Raw genomic sequence first — 20,136 nt, forward strand, 5'->3', positions numbered from 1 at the left:
TTCTTCTAAACTCCAGAGTGTAGGCCCATTCTACACAATCGCTCCTCATAGGACAAACATAGGATATACGGCACAGAAACAGGCCATTCGGCCCAACCAGTCCATAGAAACATAGAAGATAGGAGCAGCAGTAGGCCATTCGGCCCCTCGAGCCTGTTCCGCCATTTAATGAGATCATGGCTGATCATCCAAATTCAGTTCCCGGTCCCTGCTTTCTCCCCATATCCCTTGATCCCTTTAGCCTTAAGAAATATATCCAACTCCTTCTTGAATATATTTAATGAATTGGCCTCAACTGCCTTCTGTGGTAGAGAATTCCACAGGTTCACCACTCTCTGGGTGAAGAAATTCCTCCTCATCTCTGTCCTAAATGGCTTACCCCTTATCCTTAGACTGTGACCCCTGGTTCTGGACTCCCCGGCCATCGGGAACATCCTTCCTGCATCTAGTCTGTCTAGTCCTGTTAGAATTTTGTAAGTTTCAATGAGATCCTCTCTCATTCTTCTAAACTCCAGCGAATACAAGCCCAATCGACCCAATCTCTCTTCATACGTCATCCCAGGTATCAGTCTGGTGAATCTTCGCTGCACTCCCTCCATGGCAGGAACACCCTTCCTCAGATAAGGCGGCCAAAACTGCACACAATACTCAAGATGTGGTCTCACCAAGGCCCTGTACAACTGCAGCAAGACATCCTTGTTCTTGTACTCGAATCCTCTCGGCTATGAAGGCCAACATACCATTTGCCTTCTTAACCGCCTGCTGCACCTGCATACTTACCTTCAGCGACTGGTGCACAAGGACACCCAGGTCTCGTTGCATTTCCCCTTCTCTCAATTTCCTGTTTTTGCCACCAAAGTGGATAACCTCGCATTCATCCACATTATACTGCATCTGCCATGCATCTGCCCAATCACGCAACCTGTCCAAATCATACTGGAGTTTCTCTGCATCCTCCTCACAGCACACACACCCACCCAGCTTTGTGTCAGCTGCAAACTTGGAGATATTACATCTAGTTCCCTCGTCTAGATCATTAATATATATTGTGAATATCTGGGGTCCTAGCACCGATCGCTGCGGTACCCCACTAGTCACTGCCTGCCACTCGGAAAAAGACCCGTTTATTCCAACTCTTTGCTTCCTTTCTGCCTACCAGTTCTCTATCCAAGTCAGTACCTTACCCCCAATCCCATGTGCTTTAACTTTGCACGCCAATCTCTTATGCGGGACCTTATCGAAAGCCTTCTGAAAGTCCAAATACACTACATCCACTGGTTCTCCCTTATCTATTCTACCAGTTACATCCTCAAAAAATTCCAGTAGATTAGTCAAGCACGATTTACCTTTTGTAAATCCATTTTGACTTTGTCCGATCTTGTCACTGTTTTCCAAGTGCTCTGCTATTACATCTTTTATAATGGACTCTAGCATTTTCCCCACTACCGATGTCAGGCTTACCGGTCTGTAATTCCCCGTTTTCTCTCTACCACCTTTTTTAAATAGTGGGGTTACATTAGCTACCCTCCAATCCATGGGAACTGTTCCAGAGTCTATAGAATTTTGGAAGATGACCAGCAATGCATCGCGTTTATGCTCCACTCGAGCCTCCTCCCGTCTTTCCTCATCTAAATCTATCAGCATAACCCTCGATTCCCTTCTCCCTCATATGCTTGTCTAGCCTCCCCTTAAATGCATCGATACTATTCGCTTCAACCACTCCCTGTGGCAGCGAGTTCCACATTCTCACCACTCTCTGGGTAAAGACGTTTCTCCTGAATTCCCTATTGGATTTCTTGGTGACTATCTTATATTGATGGCCTCTAGTTATGCTCTTCCCCACAAGTGGAAACATTCTCTCTGTATCCACTCTATCAAAACCTTTCATAATTTTAAAGACCTCTATTAGGTCTCCTGTCAGCCTTCTTTTTTCAAGAGAAAAGAGACCCAGCCTGTTCATCCTTTCCTGATATGTATACCCTCGCATTTCTGGTATCATCCTTGTAAATCTTCTCTGCACCCTCTCCAGTGCCTCTATATCCTTTTTATAATATGGCGACCAGAACTGTACGCAGTACTCCAAGTGTGGTCTAACCAAGGTTCGATACAGGTTTAGCATAACTTCCCTACTTTTCAATTCTGTCCCTCTAGAAATAAATCCGAGTGCTTGGTTTGCTTTTATTTAATGGCCTTGCTAACCTGTGTCGCAACTTTTAGTGATTTGTGTATTTGTACTCCTAATACACAAATCACTAAAAGTTCCTCTCGTCCCAGGGATCAACCTAGTGAACCTTCGTTGCGCCGCCTCATTGCAGGCGGTTCGGAAGTGTCCCTGGGATCACATAGGACGGGTCAACCAATGAGAAAGGGGGGATTCCTCCGATTCGTATGAGGATCCCATTTGCGTATGGATTCCCCCAAAGCTTATGAGAAATCCCCCAAATAAATAAATAACTGACACAGCTGAAATAAAAATAAGGTTCCCATGTTCAAAACTAATTAAAAGTCCCTTTTACAGAAACATGGCTGCAGGGTGACAATGCCTGGGAATTAAACATACCAGGTTATTTAACGATCAGGAAGGACAGGCAGGAAGGAAGGGGAGGTGGGGTGGCTATGTTAATAAAGGAAGGAATCACTGTAATACAGAGAAATGATATTGGGTCAAAAGATCAGGATAATGAAACAGTTTGGGTGGAGATAAGGAATAATAAGGGGAAAAAAACACTAGTGGGCGTAGTCCATAGGCCTCCGAACAGTTGCAACTCTGTTGGACGGAGTATCAATCAGGAAATAGTTGAGGCTTGTAATAAGGGAACATCTATAATTATGGGGGATTTTAACTATCATATTAATTGGACAAATCAAATTGGGCAGGGCTGCCTTGAGGATGAGTTCATTGAGTGTATTAGGGATGGGTTTCTTGAGCAGTATGTAACTAAACCGACCAGGGGGCAAGCAACCTTAGATTTGGTCCTGTGTAACGTGACAGGATTAATTAAAAATGTCCTAGTAAAGGATCCCCTTGGAATGAGTGACCGTAACATGGTTGAATTCCATATTCAATTAGAGGGTGAGAAGGTTGGATCTCAAACAAGCGTGCTAAGCTTGAATAAAGGAGACTATGAAGGTATGAGAGCGGAATTGAGTAGAGTGGATTGGGAAAATAGATTAAAGGGTAAGACGATACATGATCAGTGGTGTACATTTAAGGAGTTATTTTACAACTTCCAAAAAATATATATTCCACCGAGAAGAAAAGGGTGTAAAAGAAAAGACAGCCATCCGTGGCTAAGTAAAGAAATTAAGGATAGTATTCGACTAAAAACAAGGGCATATAAGGTAGCCAAATCTAGTGGGAGGATAGAGGATTGGGAAAACTTTAAAAGACAGCAAAAGATAACACAAAGATTGATTAAGAAAGGGAAGATAGATTATGAAAGTAAATTAGCAAAAAATATAAAAACAGATAGTAAGAGTTTTTATAGTTATATAAAAAGAAAAAGGGTGGCTAAAGTAAATGTTGGTCCCTTAGAGGATGAGACCGGGAAATTAATGGTGGGAAATATGGAGATGGCAAAAACACTGAATGAATATTTTGTATCAGTCTTTACAGTAGAAGACACTAAGAATATCCCAACACTGGACAAACAGGGGGCTATGGGGGGGAGGAGCTAAACACGATCAAAATCACTAAGGACGTGGTACTTGGTAAAATAATGGGACTCAAGGCGGATAAATCACCTGGACCTGATGGCTTACATCCCAGGGTTTTGAGGGAAGTGGCGGTAGGGATTGTGGATGCATTGGTAATAATCTTCCAAAACTCCCTGGACTCAGCAAAGGTCCCGGCAGACTGGAAAACTGCTAATGTAACACCCTTATTTAAAAAGGGCAGTAGACAGAAGGCTGGAAACTATAGACCGGTTAGCCTAACATCTGTGGTAGGTAAAATTTTGGAGTCCATTATTAAGGAGACAGTAACAGGACATTTGGATAATCATAATTTAATAAGACAAAGTCAGCATGGTTTTATGAAGGGGAAGTCATGTTTGACAAATTTGCTGGAGTTCTTTGAGGAAGTAACATATAGGGTGGATAAAGGTGAACCAGTGGACGTAGTGTATTTAGACTTCCAAAAGGCATTTGACAAGGTGCCACACAAAAGATTATTGCTTAAGATAAAAAATCACGGGATTGGGGGTAATATTCTGGCATGGATAGAGGATTGGCTATCTAACAGAAGGCAGAGAGTTGGGATAAATGGTTCATTCTCAGACTGGCAATCAGTAACTAGTGGTGTTCCGCAGGGGTCAGTGCTGGGTCCCCAACTCTTTACAATCTATATTAACGATTTGGAGGAGGGGACCGAGTGTAACATATCAAAGTTTGCAGATGATACTATGATGGGAGGGAAAGTAGTGAGTGAGGAGGACCTAAAAAACCTGCAAGGGGACATAGACAGGCTAAGTAAGTGGGCAGAGATTTTGCAGATGGAATACAATACTGGAAAGTGTGAGGTTATGCACTTTGGCAGGAAAAATCGTAGAGCAAGTTATTATCTTAATGGCAAGAAAGTGGAAAGTACTGAAGTACAAAGGGATCTGGGGGTCCTGGTGCACGAAACTCAAAAGGTTAGTATGCAGGTGCAGCAAGTGATTAAGAAGGCCAATGGAATGTTGGCTTTCATTGCTAGGGGGATAGAATATAAAAATAGGGAGGTATTGCTTCAGTTGTACAAGGTATTGGTGAGACCGCACCTGGAATACTGTATACAGTTTTGGTGTCCATACTTAAGAAAAGACATACTTGATCTCGAGTCAGTACAAAGAAGGTTCACTCGGTTAATCCCGGGGATGAGGGGATAGACATATGAGGAGAGGTTGAGTAGATTGGGACTCTACTCATTGGAGTTCAGAAGAATGAGAGGCGATCTTATTGAAACATATAAGATTGTGAAGGGGTTGGATCGGGTGGATGCGGGGAGGATGTTCCCGATGATGGGTGAAACTAGAACTAGGGGGCATAGTCTTAGAATAAGGGGCTGTTCTTTCAAAACTGAGATGAGGAGGAATTACTTCACTCAGAGGGTGGTAGGTCCATGGAATATGCTGCCCCAAAAAGCTGTAGAAGCTACATCATTACATAAATTTAAAACAGAAATAGACAGTTTCCTAGAAGTAAAGGGAATTAAGGGTTACGGGGAGCGGGCAGGAATTTGGACATGAGTCTAGGTTCGGATCGGACATGGCCCTGTGGGTAGCGGAGCGGGCCCAGGGGCCGTGTAGCCTGATCCTGCTCCTATTTCGTGTGTCTAATTCTGTTAGATTCAGGAGATGGTTCTGTGATAGTAGATTGGCGGTTAGGATCAGATCAGCCATGATCTTATTGAATGGCGGAGCAGGCTCGAGGGGCCGATTGGCCTACTCCTGCTCCTATTTCTTATGTTCTTATGTTCTTTAATTAAGCGTTTAAAATAAAAATTTAATTTTTTGAAAAATAATTTTTAAACAATTTAATCCTGGCCAAAATTTAGGTAAACTAATTTTAAATGTTTTTGTATGTTTTAATCATTTTTTAAATGTTAATTTAACATTTACTTTAACTCTTACGCTGATAAAAGCAGGCCCTATGCCTGCTTTTACCAGGCCATAAGGGTTTTGTGGGCAATATGATGTTGTGGCAATAACGGAAACATGGCTTAAAAACGGTGAGGACTGGGCACTTAATATTCAAGGGTACAAAGTGTTCAGAAAAGATAGGGAGGTGGGGGGGCAGTGCTGATTAAGGAAGACATTCTAGTGTTGGAAAGGGAGGATGTCCTTGAGGGGACAAGGACAGAATCCATTTGGTTAGAGTTGAGGAGCAAAAAGGGAATGATCACAGGTATTCTATAGGCCTCCAAATAGTGAGAGGGAGGTAGAGGAGCTAATGTGCAGGGAAATCGCACAGATATGCAAGAGCTATAGAGTGGTGATATTGGGGGACTTTAATTACCCAAATATCGATTGGGATAATGCTAGGGTAAAGGGAAAGGAGGGGGAGGAATTTCTGAAATGTGTTCAGGAGAATTTCCTTGACCAGTATGTTCTTGGCCCAACTAGGAAGGAGGCATTGCTGGATCTGGTGCTGGGGAATGAGGTGGGCCAGGTCGACCAAGTGTCTGTGGGAGAACACTTGGGTGCGAGTGATCATCATATCATAAGATTTAGATTATCAATGGAGAGGAGCAAGGAACAATCTAGAGTGGAACTTCTAAACTGGAATAGGGCTAACTTCAATGGGATGCGAAAGGATCTAGCCAGGATAAAATGGAACCAAAGACTGACAGGAAAAACTGTAACGGAACAATGGGTGATCTTTAAGGAGGAGATGTTCCAAGTACAGGCTAGGTACATTCCAACAAGAAGGAAGGGTAAGGGAACCAAAGCAAGGGCTCTTTGGATGACAAGGGAGATAGAGAAGATGATGAAACAAAAAAAGAGGATGTATGATGCATGTCAGGTGAATTCTTCAAGGGAGAACCAGACCAAATACAGTAAGTTGAGAGGGGATGTGAAGATGAAAATAAGATTGGCAAAGAGAGAATATGAGAGTAGAATGGCGGTTAACATAAAAAGGAACCCAAAAATCTTCTACCGGCATGTAAATGGTAAGCCCGTAGTAAGAGGCAGGGTGGGGCCTATTAGCGACAAAGAAGGTGTTATATGCTTAGAGGCGCAGGGCAAGGCTAGAATACTCAATGAGTACTTTGTATCGGTGTTTACTAAGGAGGTGGATGCTGACAAAATATCGGTAGAAGTGGAAAAGGTAGAAGCAATGGAAGGGGTGAAAACTGATGGACAGAGTGTACTAGAAAGGCTGGGTATGCTTAGAGTGGACAAGTTGCCTGGTCCAGATGGCTTGCATCCCACCCAGGTTTCTAAGGGAATTGGGGGAGGAGATAGCGGAAGGGCTTGCCATAATTTTCCAATCTTCCCTAGATGCGGGGGAGGTGCCTGAGGATTGGAAAGTGGCAAATGTGACACCATTGTTCAAGAAAGGGTGTAAGGACAATCCTAGTAACTACAGGCCAGTCAGTTTAACATCAGTGGTGGGTAAAGTTTTAGAAACAATAATCAAGGAAAACATTAACAGGCATTTTGAGAGGTTTAAGCTAAGTAAGGAAAGCCAACACAGGTTTGTAAAAGGCAGATTGTGTTTGACTAATCTAATTGAATTTTTTGATGAACAGGGAGGATTGATGAAGGGAATGCAATGGATGCTGTCTACATGGATTTTAGGAAGGCGTTTGACAAAGTACCACATAGAAGGCTGGTTAACAAAATCGAGGCTCACGGAATAGGTGGGTCAGTGGCAGCTTGGATAAGGAATTGGCTTAAGGACAGAAAACAGCGAGTTGTGGTAAATGGCTGTTTTTCAGACTGGAGGATGGTAGACAGTGGTGATCTCCAAGGGTCAGTCCACTGCTTTTTTTGATATATATAAATGACCTGGATATTGGAATACAGAGTAGAATTTCTAAATTTGCCGATGGCACCAAACTTGGGGGTGTGGCAAACAGTGAGGATGATACCAATCGACTGCAACAGGACATAGAAAGGCTAGCAGAATGGGCAGACAAGTGGCAGATGGAATTCAATACAGAGAAGTGCGAGGTGATGCATTTTGGCAGAAGGAACAGGGAGAGGCAATATACACTTAATGGCACAGTTTTAAAGAGTGTACAGGGACAGAGGGACCTGAGAGTTAATGTGCGTAGGTCTCTGAAGGTGGCAGGACATGTTGAGAAATTGGTTAGCAAAGCATATGTGATCTTGGGCTTCATAAATAGGGGTGTTGAGTACATAGAAGATAGGAGCAGGAGCAGGCCATTTGGCCCCATGAGCCTGCTCCACCATTTAATGAGATCATGGCTGATCATCCAAATTCAGTACCCTGTCCCTGCTTTCTCCCCATATCCCTTGATCCCTTTAGCCTTAAGAAATATATCTAACTCCTTCATGAATATATTTAATGAATTGGCCTCAACTGTCTTTTGTGGTAGAGAATTCCACAGGTTCACCACTCTCTGGGTGAAGAAATTCCTCCTCATCTCTGTCCTAAATGGCTTACCCCTTATCTTTAGACTGTGACCCCTGGTTCTGGACTCCCCCGCCATCGGGAACATCCTTCCTGCATCTAGTCTATCTAGTCCTGTTAGAGTTTTATAAGTTTCAATGAGATCCCCTCTCATTCTTCAAAACTCCAGCGAATATAAGCCCAATCGACCCAATCTCTACTCATACGTCATTCCTGCCATCCCAGGTATCAGTCTGGTGAATCTTCGCTGCACTCCCTCCATGGCAAGAACATCCTTCCTCAGATAAGGCAACCAAAACGGCACACAATACTCAAGGTGTGGTCTCACCAAGGCCCTGTACAACTGCAACAAGACATCCTTGCCCCTGTATTCGAATCCTCTCGCTATGAAGGCCAACATACCATTTGCCTTCTTAACTGCCTGCTGCACCTGCATGCTTACTTTCAGCGACTGGTGCACAAGGACACCCAGGTCTCGTTGCACTTCCCCTTCTCCCAATCTATTGCCATTCAGATAATAATCTGCCTTCCTGTTTTTGCCACCAAAGTGGATAACTTCGCATTTATTCACATTATACTGCATCTGCCATGCATCTGCCCAATCACCCAACCTGTCCAAATCATACTGGAGTTTCTCGGCACACACGCCCACCCAGCTTTGTGTCGTCGCAAACTTGGAGATATTACATCTAGTTCCCTCGTCTAGATCATTAATATATATTGTGAATAGCTGGGGTCCTAGCAGCGATCCCTGCGTTACCCCACTAGTCACTGCCTGCCACTCGGAAAAAGACCCGTTTATTCCAACTCTTTGCTTCCTGTCTGCCTACCAGTTCTCTATCTAAGTCAGTACCTTACCCCCAATTCTATGTGCTTTAACTTTACACACTAATCTCTTATGCAGGACCTTATCGAAAGCCTTCTGAAAGTCCAAATACACCACATCCACTGGTTCTCTCTTATCTATTCTACCAGTTACATCCTCAAAAAATTCCAGTAGATTAGTCAAGCACGATTTACCTTTTGTAAATCCATGTTGACTTTGTCCAATCCTGTCACTGTTTTCCAAGTGCTCCGTTATTACATCTTTTATAATGGACTCTAGCATTTTCCCCACTACTGATGTCAGGCTTACCGGTCTGTAATTCCCCGTTTTCTCTTTACCACCTTTTTTGAATAGTGGGGTAACATTAGCTACCCTTCAATCCATGGGAACTGTTCCAGAGTTTATAGAATTTTGGAAGATGACCAGCAATGCATCTACTATTTCTAGGGCCACTTCCTTAAGTACCCTAGGATGTAGATTATCAGGCCCTGGGGATTTATCGGCCTTCAATCCCATCAATTTCCCCAACACCATTTCCCTACAAATACTGATTTCTTTTAGTTCCTCCCTCTCATTAGACCCTATGTTCCCCGACAGCTCTGGGAGGTTATTTGTGTCCTCCTTTGTGAAGACAGAACCAAAGTATGTATTTAATTGGTCTGCCATTTCTTTGCTCCCCATTATAAATTCCCCTGATTCTGACTGCAAGGGACCTACTCTTGACTTCACCAATCTTTTTCTCTTCACATATCTATAGAAGCTTTTACAGTCAGTTTTTATGTTCACTGCAAGCTTACTCTCATACTCTATTTCCCCCCTCTTAGTTAATCCCTTTGTCCTCCTTTGCTGAATCCTAAACTGCTCCCAATCCTCAGGTTTGCTGCTTTTTCTGGCCAATTTATATGTCCTCTCCTTGGATCTTATGCTATCCCTAATTTCCCTTGTTACCCACGGTTGAGTCACCTTTTTTGTTTTAATTTTATGCCAAACAGGGATGAACAAATTCTGTAGTTCATCCATGCGACCTTTAAATGTTTGCCATTGCCTATCCACCGTCAACCCTATCGTCCCCAACAAGCTGGCCACCAAACTCCACACTCTTGGCCTGAACACTTCCCTCTGCAACTGGACCCTGGACTTCCTAACTAACAGACCCCAGTCTGTCAAATTAAGTAACCACACCTCCCCCCCCCCGACCCTGAACACGGGGGCCCCACAAGGTTGTGTGCTGAGCCCCCTCCTCTACTCCCTCTTCACCCACAACTGTGTGGCTGTTCATGGTTCCAACACCATCATCAAGTTTGCGGATGATACCACGGTGGTAGGCCAGATCACCAACAACGATGAGTCAGCCTACAGGGAGGAGGTCCAGCATCTCGTGAAGTGGTGCGCCGATAACAACCTGGCCCTTAACATCAAGAAAACCAAGGAAATCATTGTAGACTTCAGGAAGTCTAAAGGCGGAAGTCACACCCCCGTCCACATCCATGGAGCTGTGGTGGAAAGGGTGGACAGCTTTAAGTTCCTCGGAGTCCACATCACGGAAGACCTCTCCTGGTCCCTCAATACCTCCTCTTTGGTAAAGAAGGCCCAGCAGCACCTATATTTCCTAAGGAGGCTGAAGGGGTGTAACCTGTCACCCCTGATCCTCTCTAACTTTTACCGCTGCACAATAGAGAGCATTCTGACGAACTGTATCACAGTGTGGTATGGCAGCTGTAGCTCCTATGATCGGAAAGCCCTGCAGCGGATAGTCAAAACTGCCCAACGCATTACCAGCACCCGGCTACCGACCATAGAGAACATCTATCAGAAACGCTGTTTACGGAGGTCACTGACCATCATCAAAGACCCTACCCACCCCAGCCACAGTTTGTTCGCCCCCCTGCCATCTGGGAGACGCTACAGATGCATTCGCACCCGAACAACCAGATTTAGGAACAGCTTCTTTCCCAGGGCTGTCATCCTACTGAACTCTACAAATAAACTCTAAAGCCTGCACATCTGCCAATGCACTTTATTATGTTTATGTATTACAAGCCAAATGAATGTCGAATGTTAAATGTCTTAATCTAAATGTACACTCTCAGGAGCCGCAAGACTACATTTCGTTGTACTGCACTTGTGCACTAACAATGACAATAAAGTTGATTATTATATTATTATTATTAACGTTCCCCAATCCATCCTAGCCTACTCGCGCCTCATACCATCGTAGTTTCCTTTATTTAAATTCAGGACCCTAGTCTGAGTCAAATACTTCACTCTCCATCTTAATGAAGAATTCTATCATATTATGATCGCTCCGCCCCAAGGGGCCCCGCACAACAAGATTGCTAATTAATCCTTTCTCATTACATAATATCCAGTCTAAGATGGGCTGATCTCTAGTTGGTTCCTCGACATATTGGTCCAGGAAACCATCCCGTATACACTCTAGGAATTCCTCCTCCACAGTATTGTTACTAATTTGGTTAGCCCAATCTATATGTGAAGTCACCCATGATAACTGCTGTGCCCTTATTGCACGCGTCTCTAATTTCCCGTTTAATGCCATCCCCAACCTCAGCATTACTGTTTGGGGGTCTGTATACAACTGCCACTAACGTTTTCTGCCCCTTGGTATTTCTCAGCTCTACCCATACAGATTCCACATCATCAGAGCTAATATCCTTCCTTACTATTATTATTATGTCCGTGTGTAATTGAGACACGGACTGCAGGAGTTGGTTATAACAGGTCTTTACTGAGTGGAGACAAACTGGAACTAACTATGCAAAGTTACTACACAGGCTTATATACAGGGGTGGTCACTACTGGTACTGCAGTATACAGGGGCTGCAGAATATAGTTCCTTCTGCAAAGTAGATACACTACAATTCCTCCCCTTTTAGTTAAACAGTACATAACATTCGATTAATAATTAAATAACATATTTACAATTACAGTTGTCATATACATTAGCTGAAGTTAAGCAATTATAAGTTCAGTCTTTGAGGAGGCTTCCTGATTCTGTCTGGATAACGCCTCTTTGGGGTATCAGGTTCTTCTGGCAGAGTTGATTCGGAATCAACGTCGTTGTTCCTCTTTTGGTAATCAACGTCGTTGTTGGGTTCGTCTGCTTCCAATATTCCCGATTCTGAGGTAGATGCAATTGGTACTTCGGTTTCATCACCAGGTGTATCGGATCGTGGTGTGGAATTGACGTTTTCCAGTGACTCTAGAATCTGGTCAGCATGGCGTCTTACAATGCTCTCTCCAATGTCCACGGTATACATTAGAGGTCCTTGCCGTGTACAGATCGTTCCTGGCTGCCATTTCTCTGTGCGGTAGTCCCGGGCCAAAACTGGTTGACCTATCTTAAAACTCCTGGTCGGCCTTTCATTCATATTCTGAAACTGCCTGTTCTCCACATCTCTTCTGATGTTTGGCTTAACCAAATCCAAGCGGCATCGTAGTCTTCGATTGAAGAACATCATGGCTGGAGTTTGGTTGGTAACCGCCTGTGTCGCATTCCGGTGGGCAAACAAGAAGTTATCCACCTTGTGTTGTAGGGGTATGTCTTCATTACACATTGCCTTGATAGCCTTCTTGAATGTTTGAACGAACCTCTCAGCCAATCCATTGGTGGCTGGATGATATGGGGCGGATGTGTAATGCTTAACACCATTGTTCTTTAAGAACCTCCGGAACTCTTCAGACACAAACTGTGGTCCATTGTCGGAGCAAATCTGTTCAGGCAGCCCATTTCTGGCGAATATGGTTCGTAAGACTGTGATAGTTTTTTCTGTGGTGGTTGAGGACATTTTTATTACCTCTGGCCACTTTGAATGTGCATCCACTGCAATTAAAAACATCGAGTCCATAAATGGACCAGCAAAATCAATGTGCACCCTTTGCCATGGAGATGAGGGCCACTCCCATGGACGTAGAGGGGCTTGTGGTGGGGCGTTTTGGACCTTCTGGCATCCTGTACAGCTCTTGGTCATCTCTTCGGTTTCTCTATCGATTCCCGGCCACCACACAAACACTCTGGCTAAGTTCTTCATTTTTAGCCCTCCCAGATGACCCTCATGAAGCTCATTGAGCACTCTATCCTTCAATTTGGGTGGAATTACTACTCTGGATCCACACATCAAGGTTCCTCTGCACACTGACAGCTGTTCTCTTCTCGGCGAGAATGCTGGCAACAGTGGTTCGCCATGTGCTGGCCATCCCTTCACCGTTAAATCATAGACCCAGGAGAGTGTCGGGTCATTTCGTGTTTCCTTTTCTATGTTTGCATTCGTCACAGGTAGACATTCGACTATGGTCGAGTGGAATATCTCCACTGGATCCACTGCAGGTGCTTCTTCCACCGTCGGCAACGGTAGGCGCGACAATCCATCAGCATTCACATGCTGTTTAGTTCCTTTGTACTCGATGTCATATTGGTGTGCCCCTAGGAAAAGGGACCACCTCTGTAGCCGCTGTGCTGTCATTATCGGGACGCCCTTCTGAGGGTTGAAAATGGAGACAAGAGGTTGATGATCAGTTAGTAGAGTAAATTTCTGACCATGCAGGTAGTGATTGAACTTCTTCACCCCCCACACCAGGCTGAGGGCCTCTCTGTCAATCTGGGCGTAGTTACGCTCGGCTGAAGTTAACGAGCGTGACGCAAAAGCTATCGGCCTCTCTGAACCATCAAGGAATTTATGTGACAGTACCGCTCCAATGCCGTAGGGAGACGCATCACACGCCAGTCTTATCGGTAGTGATGGGTTGTAGTGAGCCAATACTTCTCTTGAAGTGATTAGGTCTTTACTCTTCAAAGGCCCGCTTACATTCATCGCTCCATTTCCATGCTACTCCAGTTTGTAGTAGGGCGTTCAGTGGGTGCAGAATTGTGGACAAATTCGGCAAAAACTTATGGTAGTAATTCACCAATCCGAGGAATGACCTCAGTTGCGACACATTTTCAGGCGCTGGAGCCTTAACTACCGCTTCAATTTTGTCAGGGGACTTATGTAACCCCTCTTCAGCAATCACGTGGCCACAATACGATATCTGTTTCTTAAAAAACTCGCACTTGGGGCGATTGGCTCGTAACCCATGTTCTCTTAGTCTAGTAAGCACCTGCTCTAGGTTGGCAAGGTGTTCACTGTCATCTTCACCTGTCACTAGGATGTCGTCCAAGTAACACTGAGTCCCCGGAATCCCTTGCAGGACTTGTTCCATCGCTCTTTGCCATATCGCCGGAGCTGATGCTACTCCGAATACCAGTCGATTATACTGGTAAAGACCTTTGTGAGTGTTTATCGTGAGATACTTCCTAGAGGATTCTTCAACCTCCATCTGCAAATATGCTTGTGCTAGGTCAATTTTTGTAAAACGCTTCCCTCCAGATAGTGAGGCGAAAATATCTTCTATCCTCGGGAGAGGATATTGTACTGTGTGAAGGACTGGGTTCCCCGTCACCTTGAAGTCCCCACAGATGCGAACCTTCCTTGGCTCCTCAGACTTATTCTTTAATGTTTTCTTCATGACAGGAACGATGGGTGTCGCCCACTCGCTCCAGTCTACCTTAGATAACACGCCTGCATTCTCCAGATTCTCCAGCTCTGCCTCGACGGCTGGGCGAATTGCATATGGTACCGATCTTGCTTTGAAAAACTTGGGAATTGCATTCTCTTCTATTTTTATCGAGGCGGTTACGCCTTTAAGAGTTCCCAGTTCTTGTTGAAATACCTCTTTGGCGTTAGCTAAGATTTTTGACAATCGTCCAGGTGTGACGTCGTCATCCTTTTTACCAGCCACCGTCAGTGCCTGAATGGAGTGCCAGTCTAAACTTATCTTTCTGATCCATTCACGTCCCAATGACGGTGGTCCACCATCTTGCAGTATGTACAGATACAATTTCTGTATTTCCTTGCCGTTGTATTAGACAGGCACCCTTATTTTCCCTCTGGGGTATACTTTTTGCCCCGTATGCGTCTTCAAGACAATGGATGTCTCTTTCAAGGGTATGTGTGAGAATAGCCGCTTGTAGTCTCGTCGATTCATGACGGTCAGGGCTGATCCTGCATCCAATTCCATTTTGACTTGGGACCCTGCTATCGTGAGGGTGACCCAAATGGTTCGGTGATCCTCTTTTGCGATTACGTTGTGAAGTTTGAGACAGCTTAGTCTCTTGTTCCCGGATTCACTATCGCTCATCTGGTCTTCGGAACTACTGTCCGTCATCTTTTGTACTTTCCTGTACTGTTCCTTAGTAGCCTTTTTGTTGTCGTTAGTCTTCTTCCCAGACCTGCAAACTCGTGCAATGTGTCCCATCTTTCCGCATTGCCTGCATATTTTGTCCTTGGACCAGCAGTCCTTCTGGTCATGGGTTGTTCTGCCGCAGCGATAACATTTTTCAAATCCCTGTGTCTTTTTGTGGGTGCCGTATTCCTGTGGCTTTTGCTGTATTTCCGCAGCTCCCCTTGCTGCTGCTTCGTACGATACTGCCACACTGAAAGCCTTATCTAGCGTCAGCTCTTTCTCTGAGAGTAACCTCTTCTGGGTTCCTTCACTCAGGAGTCCACAGACAAATTTGTCCCGTAGAGTATCTGTCAGTCCTGCTCCGAACTGGCAGTGCTTTGATAGCTTGCGTAGTTCCGTAAGATAATCAGCATTGCTCTCATCTTTATGCTGATTTCTCCTGTGGAATTTAAATCTTTCTGCTATCAGCAGCGGTGTAGGATTTAGGTGTTCCTGTAGGATATCAACAATTTCGTTAAAACTCTTCGCCATCGGTTTGGCTGGAGTAATCAGGTTCCGCAATAGGCCGTACGTTCTTGCGCCCATTAAGTTTAGTAGTACCGATGCCTTTTTCTCATCGGCTACTTCGTTTGCCTCGCAATATACTTCGACTCTTTCCACATACGTGGTCCAGTCTTCTATTGCATTATCGAAGGCAGTGACATTGCCAGTCTTCGGCATCTTGGAAATCTAAGATGGCGCCTCCCACGCTTTGCCTTCTTCCCCGATTTAACAAAATGGCGCCTCCCGCGCTTTCCGTCTTCTCCGCTGCTGCTAGCGCTGTTGCTGGTGTTTTATGCCTTGATGGCGACGCCCTATGGTCTTCGCGCACTTCCCCCCGCGCTGCTGCTAACACCGCTCTCCGCGGTTCCCGTGGCAAACTGCAGCTCCTCGCGGCTTTCTGCGCTTCTAATTTCTTTTATTTCCCCGTCGTCGGAGCAACCCTACGGGACACTTTCCTCCCTCTTCTCGGGTGTGTACGCTGCCCGGCTTCGTAGCACCGGCCGCGCCCTGTGTGCTCCACCCTCTCTCTCTCCTCTTCCCGACAACGCTGCTCGGCCCCGTTGAAAAGCCACCCGATCGAGCTCTAGCCCGCCGCAGCCCAGGAAGGATCAGTGTACTACCTGCCACCAGCCCGATTAGCTGGAACACCATCGACAGGATAACCAAGCCCCGCTCTTGACAGCCTCTCCTGCAAATCTTCAACTTCGATGAATCAGAGGCGGTTGCCCACGGTCGACGCCCGTTTCTTCTGTTTGTTTTATTTATTTATTTATTTTTCTTCCTTCCTTCTGGCCTCGACCTCTGACAACTTCGCTTCAGGGATGGATCCCCATGAGGTGGTGCAGACTGTAGGTAAGTTCGGATCTGCTCGTCGCCAGTATTATGTCCGTGTGTAATTGAGACACGGACTGCAGGAGTTGGTTATAACAGGTCTTTACTGAGTGGAGACAAACTGGAACTAACTATGCAAAGTTACTACGCAGGCTTATATACAGGGGTGGTCACTACTGGTACTGCAGTATACAGGGGCTGCAGAATATAGTTCCTTCTGCAAAGTACATACACTACAATTATGTTAATCTCCTCTTTAACCAGCAATGCTACCCCACCTCCTTTTCTTTTTTGCCTGTCTTTCCTGAATATTGAATACCCCTGGATGTTGAATTCCCAGCCTTGGTCACCCTGGACCCATGTCTCCGTAATCCCAATTATATCATATCCGTTTACATCTATTTGTGCTGCTAATTCATCCACCTTATTATGAATCTACAAAAGTAGAGAAGTTATGCTGAATCTTTAAAAGCGCTGGTTAGGCCACAACTGGAGTATTGCGTCCAGTTCTGGTCACCGCACTTTAGGAAGGATGTGAAGGCACTTGAGAGGGTGCAGAGGAGATTTACCAGAATGGTTCCGGGGCTGGAGGATCTTAGCTACAAGGACAGGTTGGAGAAGCTGGATTTGTTTTCATCAGAGCAAAGGAGGTTGAGGGGAAATTCGATAGAGGTGTACAAGATTATGACGGGTTTGGCTAGGCTAGATGGGGAAAGGCTGTTCCCATTAGTTGATGGTACAAGGACTAGGGGACACAGATTTAAAGTTTTGGGCAAGAGATACAGGGGGGATGTGAGGAAAATCTTTCTTATGCAACGAGTGGTGAGGACCTGGAACTCGCTGCCGACGGAAGTGGTGGAAGCGGAGACGCTCAATATTTTCAAGAGGAGACTGGATAGGCACTTGAGGGAAATAAACTTGCAGGGCTACGGGGATAGAGCGGGGGAGTGGGACTGACTGGATTGCTCTAGAGAGAGCTGGCACGGACTCGATGGGCTGAATTGCATCCTTCTGTGCCGTTATGACGGAATCAGAAAAAGTTAGCATGCAGGTACAGCAAGTAATTAGGAAGGCAAATGGAATGTTGGCCTTTATTGCAAAGGGAATGGAGTATAAAAGTAGGGAAGTCCTGCTACAACTGTACAGGGCGTTGGTGAGACCACACCTGGAGTACTGCGTACAGTTTTAGTCTCCTTATTTAAGGAAGGATATACTTGCATTGGAGGCAGTTCAGAGAAGGTTCACGAGGTTGATTCTGGAAATGAAGGGGTTATCTTATGAAGAAAGGTTGAGCAGGTTGGGCCTATACTCATAAGAACATAAGAAGTAGGAGCAGGAGTAGGCCATACGGCCCCTCGGGCCTGCTCCGCCATTCAAAAGGATCATGGCTGATCCAAACCTAGACTCACGTCCACTTCCCTGCCCGCTCCCCGTAACCCCTAATTCCCTTATCTGCTAGGAAACTGTCTATCTCCGTTATAAATTTATTTAATGTCGCAGCTTCCACAGCTCTCTGGGGTAGCAAATTCCATAGATTTACTACCCTCTGAGTGAAGAAGTTTCTCCTCATCTCAGTTTTGAAACGGCAGCCCCTTATTCTAAGATGATGCCCCCTAGTTCTAGTCTCACCCATCAGTGGAAACATCCTCCCCGCATCCACCCGATCAAGCCCCCTCACAATCTTATATGTTTCGATAAGATCGCCTCTCATTCTTCTGAATTCCAATGAGTAGAGGCCCAACCTACTCAACCTTTCCTCATAAGTCAACCCCCTCATCTCCGGAATCAACCGAGTGAACCTTCTCTGAACCGCCTCGAGAGCAAGTATATCTTTTCTTAAATATGGAAACCAAAACTGTACGCAGTATTCCAGGTGTGGCCTCACCAATACCCTGTATAACTGCAGCAAGACTTCCCTGTTTTTATACTCCATCCCCCTTGCAATAAAAGCCAAGATTCCATTGGTCTTCCTGATCACCTGCTGTACCTGCATACTAACCTTCTGTGTTTCATGCACCAGGACCCCCAGATCCCTTTGTACTGTAGCACTTTGCAGTTTCTCTCCATTTAGATAATAACTTGCTCTTTGATTTTTTCTGCCAAAGTGCATAAGCTCACGCTTTCCAACATTATATTCCATCTGCCAAATTTCTGCCCACTCACTTAGCCTGTCTCTGTCCTTTTGCAGGTTTTTTATGTCCTCCTCACTCACTGCTTTCCCTCCCATCTTTGTATTGTCGGCAAACTTGAATATGTTGCACTCGGTCCCTTCCTCCAAATCGTTAATATAGATTGTAAAGAGTTGGGGTCCCAGCACCGACCCCTGCGGAACACCACTAGTTACTGATTGCCAACCCGAGAATGAATCATTTATCCCAACTCTCTGTTTTCTGTTAGATAGCCAATTTTCCACCCATGCCAGTATATTACGCCCAATCCTGTGATTTTTTATCTTGTGCAGTAATCTTTTGTGTGGCACCTTGTCAAATGCCTTTTGGAAGTCCAAATACACCACATCCACTGGTTCCCTTTTATACACCCTGTTTGTTACGTCCTCAAAGAATTCGAGCAAATTTGTCAAACATGACTTCTCCTTCATAAAACCATGCTGACTCTGTCCGATTAAATTATGCTTATCCAAATGCCCTGTTACTGCTTCCTTAATAATGGACTCCAACATTTTACCAACCACAGATGTTAGGCTAACTGGTCAATAGTTTCCAGCCTTTTGTCTACCTCCCTTTTTAAATAAGGGCGTTACATTAGCAGTTTTCCAATCTGCTGGGACCTTTCCTGAATCCAGGGAGTTTTGGAAAATTACCACCAATGCATCCACAATCCCTACCACTACTTCTCTCAAGACCCTAGGATGTAAGCCATCAGGTCCAGGGGATTTATCCGCCTTAAGTCCCATTATCTTACCGAGTACCATCTCCTTAGTGATTTTAATCGTGTTTAGCTCCACCCCCCCCCCATAGCCCCCTGTTTGTCCAGTGTTGGGATATTTTTAGTGTCCTCTACTGTAAAGACTGATACAAAATATTTGTTCAACGTTTTTGCCATCTCCATGTTCCCCACTACTAATTTCCCGGTCTCGCCCTCTCAGGGACCAACATTCACTTTAGCCACCCTTTTTCTTTTTATATAACTGTAGAAACTCTTGCTATCTGTTTTTATATTTTTTGCTAGTTTACTTTCATATAGTCTATCTTCCCTTTCTTAATTAATCTTTTAGTTATTCTTTGCTGGCTTTTAAATCTTCTATCCTCCCACTAGATTTGGCTACTTTATATGCCCTTGTTTTCAGTCGGATACTATCCTTTATTACTTTACTTAGCCACGGATGGCTGTCTTTTCTTTTACGCCCCTTTTTCCTCAGTGGAATACATTTTTCTTGAAAGTTGTGAAATATCTCCTTGAATGTAGACCACTGCTCAGGTACCGTCTTACACGTTAATCTATTTTCCCAGTCTACTTTAGTCAACTCTGCTCTCATACCTTCATAGTCTCCTTTATTTAAGCTTAGTACAGGAAACTTTCGATTTACCGGCACCTAAATAACCGGAAATCTCGGTTAACCGGCAAAATTCAGGAGTAGGTTCAGGTAAGTTTTA

The 20,136-nt window shown here is 44.8% G+C and overlaps 1 protein-coding gene across 1 annotated transcript in view; it reads left to right on the forward strand.

Moving 5' to 3' along the window:
* Positions 1–20,136, forward strand: part of LOC147118342 (uncharacterized) — a 72,072-nt gene that overhangs the window by 24,245 nt on the left and 27,691 nt on the right. The gene's annotated exons all lie outside the window — the stretch shown is intronic.

Source organism: Somniosus microcephalus, chromosome 4, assembly GCF_052327205.1.
Source record: "Somniosus microcephalus isolate GS21.2 chromosome 4, FLI_Smic_1.0, whole genome shotgun sequence".
NCBI lineage: Eukaryota > Metazoa > Chordata > Chondrichthyes > Squaliformes > Somniosidae > Somniosus > Somniosus microcephalus.